Source organism: Hypomesus nipponensis, chromosome 1, assembly GCF_054491055.1.
Source record: "Hypomesus nipponensis isolate SF chromosome 1, ASM5449105v1, whole genome shotgun sequence".
Lineage (NCBI taxonomy): Eukaryota > Metazoa > Chordata > Actinopteri > Osmeriformes > Osmeridae > Hypomesus > Hypomesus nipponensis.
The window spans coordinates 13220001-13228957 of NC_140361.1; positions in this window are offsets into that span (position 1 = coordinate 13220001).

Here is an 8957-nt window from a genome sequence, read left to right on the forward strand (position 1 = left end):
GCGGGGTTCTGGATTTGATATGCCTCTACACAGCCGCCATGTTTCTGACATTTGTCAACTTATAAGCCTACAGAGCATACTGTACAACTTCCATGCGAGAAGCAGCCGTTTTAGTGCTTGCAACACACCTGGACCTTTTACGGTGTGTTTCGGCAGGAGACGTTTGTTACGTTTAAGCAAAGTTGACAGTGATACTATTATGTCATAATGTCAACTTACTGGGTGTAATGGATTTATGACGTGTTTGCTTCTAAGATTTCTGTTTACATTAACTTTGTCATTCCACCTATAAAAATATAATACTGGTATGTGAACACAAACACAAAGAAGAAATTGGCAATTGTTTAAGAATGGGATCTCTATAAAACCTTTGAGGAGGCTTTGGCCTGTTTAGCGCAGCTGTTAGCCAATGCTAGCCAGCTAATATCCACCATGGTGGTGTTAGCATTAGCTAGGAAAGCATGGCTCTTAGCCAATGCTTGTGTGAGTTAGCCAGGGTGTTAGTGTTTACTAGGGTAGCACTGTCAGGGCTGTTTGCACTAGCTAACATTGCTGCTACTGTAACCAGTCCAATATACCTTGCACTGAACTGAAATAGGCACCTCGTCATGGCAGGTGCATGTATTTATTGAGCTGTAACTCATTACAGCTTCACAAAATAAAGTATCAGCCCAACCTTTCCATTATTTTGACAAGTAAACGTGAAGTATAATTAGACACTGCCAGGTCTACATGGTGAAAAGCTAAAGTGTGTGTGTAGGTGTATCCCTGTAACGGTCAAAGTCGCAAGTTGTACAATCCCAAGTTCATCCTTCATCTGGTGTTGACAGACCTAGGGCCTTGGAAGAGAGAAGGCTGTAGGTAGACGGCAGTGTGTGTGTGTGTGAGAATGTGAGTGTGTGTGTGTGTTGTGTCCGTAGAGTAACAAAAAATGTAATATTGGCAAATCCAGCAGTGCTTCAGCCTTCGAAGGCCAGCTGGAGCAGTGCTGTTTCTGACTGAGCGGTAGCTAGCTAGTGAGCGGTTTGGATCTGAGGACCAGAGAGAAATAAAGAGAGGGAGATGGAAGGAGGAAGGGGAGGGTAAGAAGCGTGCATTTTCTGGATGGAAGCATCCTCTCTATTTTGAGCTGTAGCAGAGTGCCAGCATAGCGGGGTGCAGCCTTCATGCCTTTGGAGTTTTCATGACATTGCAAAACCCCCCCATTTGTCCAAACGATTGTGGGTTCCAACCCTTGTGAGCTGACACTTACTGACAGTTAGTCGTGATGGTTCCAGGGCCCGCCGGTCATATCTGTGGGTTGGAGCACAGCACCAGTGGAGTTAGTGAATTGAGGGGGGATGTTTATGGCGTGTTAGAAAGATGCCGTGGGAGCGAGATGGATCTGAGCAGAGGCGGTCACGGAGGGGCTTTACCCCAGGCTTTACCCCAGGCTTTACCCAGACTTTACCCAGGCTTTACCCCAGGCTTTACCCTAGGCTTTAACCCAGGCTTGGAAGAAGCTGATTGAGGAATTGAGAGAAAGAGACAAGGGTGCTGGCCATGGTGCAGGTTGAACCAAACCTAAATTCCATGGTTTTCTGGGGGATGGCGGTTGGGGCCGTCAAGGTCTCTAGGACCCATCCCAGAGAAGGAATAGGTTTTGCGGGGCTCATCCCAGAGATGGAAGAGGGGTCTCTGTCCTCCTGTCTGGTTGAAGCCAGGCTCTCGGTGATGATGGGAGCAGAAGAGATGCAACAGTCTAGCAGACAGGCACGAAGGTGGGAAATATGTGGTAATTATTGTCTTCCTAATCACCATCTGTCATCTCTCCTTCCACATTTACTGGACCTGCATTCCTGCTGGGGAGCTGGACAAGATGCACTGGTGTGTGTGTGTGTGCGTTGTTGTGAATTTGAGGCAGTTGTTAAATGTGGAATTGTCTCAGATTTTATGCCCCAGGCCTTCTTCCCTCTTGTGCAGCAAACAACGCACACACAAACACACACACATAAACAGAAAGTCGTTTTTTCATGGTTTATATCCCCTCATAAGATTCCGCTTCTCTTTTGGGTTATTATTTACATTTCTGAGACGCTGCTATTCACTGGATAAACAAACCATACTCTGTTTATGTGTTGTGTATATGTTGGATTCCTAACATTGTCCTTGTAATGATGTGCTAAGCACCGGTCACATTAGTCTCACTGGTAACCAGACGGGAACAATCTCTTATCTCTATATCCCAGTAGTTTATTCCCAATGCAGAGAAATTAGTTATTTTCTCACTTTATAGCCAGGTGTTGAAGCCCGCTTACCGATGTACCTTGTCATACTGTAGACTATATGAGTACTTTGTCATACTGTAGGCTATATGAGTACCTTGTCATACTGTAGACTATATGAGTACCTTGTCATACTGTACACTATATGAGTACCTTGTCATGCTGTAGACTATATGAGTACCTTGTCATGCTGTAGACTATATGAGTACTTTGTCATACTGTAGACCATATGAGTACCTTGTCATAATGTAGACTATATGAGTACCTTGTCATACTGTACACTATATGAGTACCTTGTCATTCTGTAGACTATATGAGTACCTTGTCATACTGTAGTTGTTGCAAGTTAACAAAAGATTTGTTGGAGAGCTGGTGGGACTGCAGGGACAAAGACAGACACAATATTTCTCTCTCTCTCTCTCTCTCTCTCTCTCTCTCTCTCTCTCTCTCTCTCTCTCTCTCTCTCTCTCTCTCTCTCTCTCTCTCTCTCTCTCTCTCTTTCTCTCACAGAGCTCCAGAGGGAATCAGTCACTGCATCATAGTGTGACATCAGGAGAGAGAGAGAAACAGAGGGAGAGACAGAGGGACAGAGAGATGGACATAGAGCGAGAGAGGGGGGCAGCGCGGAACAAATAATGGTAATACTGTACTTGTTTGGTGGCCATTCACGTCCGATGGTGAAGTTGTTACCTTGAGTGTCGTGCATTTGTATTCAACGCTGCATGGTTTGTAACTTGTGTGCTTCTCAGTTAGTGTACCAAGTATTATGTTGTGTTCCAGTGATAAGCCTGTTATTAATCCGCTGCGCCAGGCAGAATCAATCAAGCTCAAATCCATTTTTGAATGATCATCTTGGGATCTCCATCTTGGGATGTGAGTGTGCAGTGCCTCGGGTGCAGCCCACAGCACTGCTCTGAGAGTGGGACCCTGCAGGGAGTGTGTGTTGTTCCAGGATGCTTCCCAAGCCACAGGGTTAGAGCTGAAACCCCCTCAGACTCCCATGACAGACCGGTGGCCCACAGATGTGGCTTGTCCACACATATAACAGCATACTGAGTTGGTCAGACTAATATTTTACAGACCTGTAAAAACAGCATTTCAAACATACACTTCAGCCATCAACACACAGGGACCTCGGACCATAAACCCACCACTGAAAGGGGCTTTGGTGCGTGTGTGGGAGATTGGGAGAGTGTGTGTGTGAGAGTGAGAGAGTGTGTGTGTGTGTGTGTGTGTATGTGAGTGTATGACAAGATGTGAGAACCCAGTCATCACGTGGCTGAGTGTTGTTGTTGCAGACCCTGTCTATAAAGTGTAGTGACGTATGATGTTTCTGACCCGTCTGTGTGTGTGTGTGTGTGTGTGTGTGTTTGCCTTTGTTGGTGTGTTTGTTAGAATATGTCATGACAGATTTTTTAATATAATTTATAAAGACCTGTCTAGTCTAACTGATGGTGTACAAGTTACTGCAATAGCATTTCTTCACCATGTGTGGGAAATGTAAATGTATGGACATCTCAGCTTTTTCACTGCAATAAATAGCTTGTATTTGTTGGAAAGGACTTATATTGGCCACTGCTATTTTCAGTAATTGAATCACACTTTTCCTGTGCAAATCACAGTAGGAAAAATTCTCAGAATTGTGTTCCTAAAATACAGAAAAATAATGATCTGGAACGAACCAAAAAACGAGGTGTGCCAAATCAATTCTTAGAAAATAAAATCTCCGCTTAGAATTGAATTGACAGAAACAGGAGTTATTTGAAAATATACGTACATATATCTTTGCTATGCTGTCAGATAACCACTGTGATGCAAAGCATATGGGAGCCATGGAGGAATGGGTGGAAGAAAAGGAGAAGAGAGAGAGTGTGTGTGGGGGGGTTCTGAACTAGTGCATTACTCAACTGCATTGACAATGATTAGATTTTGAAAACACTACCACAGACAGAAATGTAGAATATACTGTAAATCGAGCATTATCTTGCAATTGACCTAATTTCTTAAATTTCTGTAGTAAATGCGCTGCTGCGCTCTCTCTCTCTCTCTCTGTCTCTCTCTGTCTGTCTCTCTCTCTCTCTCTCTCTCTCTCTCTCTCTCTCTCTCTCTCTCTCTCTCTCTCTCTCTCTCTCTCTCTCTCTCTCTCTCTCTCTCTCTCTCTCTCAAGCAAACCCACACACACACGAATGCCTGGGGTTTCTTGTGCGGCTGCATTCTCTAAGAAAGTGATTCATCTTCCTCGTCAGACACTGTCTCGCAACCCCAACAGGGTTCTCCCTGGCCCACACAGCTGGTACTAGTTTGAGTGCTCCGCCGCATGTGACCCCAGCAGCATGTGTGGGGCGCACGTCTTATCACTGCAACCACGCACCCTTCCTCTCACGGTCTGGCTATTCTTAGCCCCTTTGTGCCTTTATTTAGAGTCCCGCTGTTTTCTCTGGGTCGTTGTCGTGGTCAGTGTGTCGCAGCCAGTCGGAACAGCACCGCCACGCCTGTGCTTCATCCTGACACCATCACAAGCCTCACAGTGGCACCCTTCTCATTCTCTCTCTCCTTCTCTCGCTCTTTTGACCGTGCTCTCTTTCGTACCCTCTCCCTCACTCGTTCGCTCTTTCGCTTTCTTATGCTCTCTCTCTCTCTCTCTCTCCCTTTCTCTCCCTTTCGTTCTCACCCTTTGTTTTTCTCCACTCGTCCTCCCGCTGTCTTTGATTCCTTCTCTCCCTTCCTCTCTCTCCATCCATCATACTTAGCTGTTATGCATTTTCTTCGAGTTTTCGGTATCTCAACCAGACCACAATCTACTAGGACCAGGAATGCCTCCTTCACTTTGGTTACTTGTGTGTGTCAAGTCGAGGTTTCAGTAGATGAGTCTGGGCTGTTATGGCCCTGGCAAAGAAAATGCTAGAATAAAAATAGATTCAAGGGGTCTTCAATAAATCTTTATTTGAGCGCGTTCTCATCCAAGGAGCTGCTGCTTGCGTTCCCGGGTCACTTTGTCTGCGTCTGTGGCATGTCGGGGAGAAATGGTGCCCCTCTTGACGAGGCAGGAGACAAGGGCCCTGTCTGACCTTCACCCTCAGATGGCGTAGAGCTCACCTCCCGAAACACGATCGCCTTCCTGGAGGTCTTCTCCTTCAAACATGACTTTGACGTTTGGATGGATGGAAATAAAATGGAACAAGAGAAAGAGAGTGAGAAAGGTGGACCGAACGGCAACATGGGGAAGGAAGAGGAAGTCATAGAGAGAGAGAGAGCTGTAGAGAGGGAGAGAAAGGCAGACTGGAGAGGAGATAAAAAGAGGCAAAGAGAGGAAGTGGGGGGGGGGACAGGGAGAGTGAAAAGTGGAGTGAACCTCACGACAGTCCTAACATCTGAGGGAGAAAGCATGAGTGAAGGGAATTGTTCTTCATCAAAGAGGACAGCCTCCAGAGCCTGTGTTTTTTGGAGAGGCTCTCCCAGTGCCTGGCGTTGGGTTTTCTCCACTGTGGGAACTGAAGGACCATTTAAAAACCCGCAAGTGACAACAGAGGGCGAGGGAAACCAGAGGCTTGCTGGTTCTTGGTTTCTGCTGTCAAACCCTTTTGTGTGTGCAACCATCATGCCAAATGTAATCTTCATGCCTGTAAAACCGTTATCCCCCTTCTCTGTCTATTTGTTCTCCCTCTGTTTCTCTCTCCTTCTCTCTCTCTCTCTCTGCTTCAGAAACACACACGCTACCTTTTTTCCAGCATGCCATATCCGTATTTTACAATTCCTGGCCAGCCAGATTATTTAATCCAAATCCCAGTGTTTTTTCGGTAGCTAGATAGAGTTTTGGGGCCAAGAGGCTGGAAAAGGGGGATGTTATCCATGAATGGTTTTCAATGGGACTGGCTGCTTTGTGTGTCCCTATACATGGGTCCATATCTGCTATTTGGGGGGTAAGGGATTGCCAGGACGGGAAGAGGGAGGCAGGAGGACAAGATGCCAAGAAAAGGAGAAACAGGGGGCTCGCATGTTGGACTGAGAGAAGGAAAGCGAGAGAGAGTTTAGATAGAGAGAGAGATGGGTGGCACCCCAGTGTTCCGTCATAAAAATAGCTCTCCTAAGATGAACCTGCTCCACCACTTTAAGGAGCAACCTTGATTTGATATAAACCTCCCCATATAAACCTTTAAAAATGTGAGTGAGTATGTGTGGGGCATTCATGCATGTGTGTGCGAAACAGTGTGTGTTTGTGTGAGTGTGTTTTTGTGTGCGTGAGTACCAGCCTGCTTGATACTTCATTTATTGTGAGTGTGTTTGTCAAAGGCAGCTGAGGTTGCACGGTGCAGAATATGTTGCACTGTCTGCAGGCTGGGAGTTAAATGAAAGGGCAACCCATCTGTAACTGTCAACACACACAAAATACTAATGCTGGGTGTACTTTAAACAATCATCAACTGGATGACAGTTAGGAGAATAAATAGCCAGGGTTCAGCTTAGAAGTCCACAAGAACAGTTTCAATTTAGTTCCGTTTAGAGTCAGATCTCCCTGGCCAGCAATCAAGATGAAGAGGATCTTAGGGGATGAGATTAGGGGATGCTAGTCTTTGGACTGACTGGCTAGTTGACTGTTGAGATGCTAGTCTCCTGACTGGCTGGCTTAGTAGCTGTTCAAAGATTCATTCATTTGCATAATTGAACTGAAGGTCATCTGATCTACTGTGTCACTTAACCCAAGACATGAGAAGAGGATGACTTAGCAAGGTAATGGGAGGGGGGGGTGGGTGGGCTGGGAATGGAGGACTAGCAGAATAGTTTGTGTATGTGCGTGTGTGTGTGCACATGTGTGCATGTGTGTACATGTGTGTCCCCGTGTGTCTGGCCATAGCCATCTTGCATCTCAATAAGAGTGGGCATGGTAGTTAACAAATTATCCATAAACTGACTCGAACAGACAGATCCCAGTGTAAAACCTCATTTGGGCCCTAAATCATTACCCCTCTATGTGACAGGTTTGGCACTCTCAAAATATGTGTGTGTGCACATTAATGTGTGTGTGTGTTGCCAGGAGTGCAGTGCTACCAGCATCTGGCCAAGTACAACACTGGCATTATGCCAGGGCTGTGTCGAGCTAGCAGTGGGCAGGAGTATGTCCAGAGCAGGCCTGGCCCAGGAACATGGAATCTTGTAAGTTGAAGGCCACATTGGACCCCCTACCTCCTCCTTCCCCCTCTCCACCTCCTCCTGCCCCCTCTCCACCCCCTTCTGCCCCCTTCTCCACTCCCTCCTGCGCCCTCTCCACCTCCTCCTGCCCCCTCTCCACCCCTTTCTGCCCCCTCTCCACCCCTTTCTGCCCCCTCTCCACCCCCTCCTGCCCCCTCTCCACCCCCTCCTGCCCCCTCTCCACCCCCTCCTGCCCCCTCTCCACCCCCTCCTGCCCCCTCTCCACCCCCTCCTGCCCCCTCTCCACCCCCTCCTGCCCCCTCTCCACCTCCTCCTGCCCCCTCTCCACCTGCCCCTGTGCTGTGTAGGGCTGTGCTGTGCTGTCCTGTCCTGTGCTGTTAGATGTTGTGTTGGGCTTCCACGGTCAGACCATCTAGAGCTGTTTAAGTCAAGACAACTTAGGCTCCAGGTATAGGAACAGGGTCTAGCTCCAGGTATAGGAACAGGGTTTAGCTCCAGGTATAGGAACAGGGTTTAGCTCCAGGTATAGGAACAGGGTTTAGCTCCAGGTATAGGAACAGGGTTTAGCTCCAGGTATAGGAACAGGGTCTAGCCCTATCATTAGTATTCTACCTGGGGCTAAAACCTGGGGCTAGGTCCTGGACAGTTGCAGGTGGTCTGGGTTCAGATCCCCTGTTCCACAGTTATGGACTGGGCTGTAGCATATGGAAAATCATTTCAGGACATCACTAAAACAATAAACCCAGTGGACCAGAACCTTGACATCTTTACGACATGTTATATGTTGGTTTGCACATTCTCACTGGTTGTAACAAAACGTTTTAACCATTTTCTCTGGGCAAAAACAGCAGCACTGATAGATGCTATTTGTCATGTTGTGTTTTTCCACTATTTATCATGAGGGCAGAGTAATTGTGGAGGGCACGCTGTATGGAACATTCCATCCAGGGAGGAATGATGGGGGTGGCCAGATTCCCCCCGAACCACCCCTACACCCCAAAAAATGGGCGGAGCAGTCCAGCACTATTCCATTAAGACTTGTGTTGTGATGAGTGATTCAGTCTGTCTATGTTGGGCAGGAACTCAAAACATAGTGACATGAAAACGAGCTTGGCACCAACTTCCCCAATCCCACATCAAGCCACAGGAACCCATAATCACCCCTTCCAAAACTCGGCCTGGTTTATTTCTGAGGCTGAGTTTCCAATTAAAGACATTTGCCTTGCAATTAGTGTGTTAAAAATAATGAAACAATTTAACCTTAAATACTTGCATTTTGCGTAATGATTCAGGCCTTGCAAATTGAAATTACAATGTTTGGACATTGTCAGGGGACTTTACATCCACCAGCCAGCCAACCTGCCAGCCAACCTGCCAGCCAGCTACTCTTATAACCTACCAGCCTGCCAAGCAGCCAACCAACCAGTCAGCCATTAAGCCAGCCATTAAAGGGAGTGAGGAAAGTACGTTTGTCTAGATTCGTAGCTTGCTGTACAGTACAGAATTTCTGCCTGACCCCTGTTGGGGTCATTTGAACACTCTGTA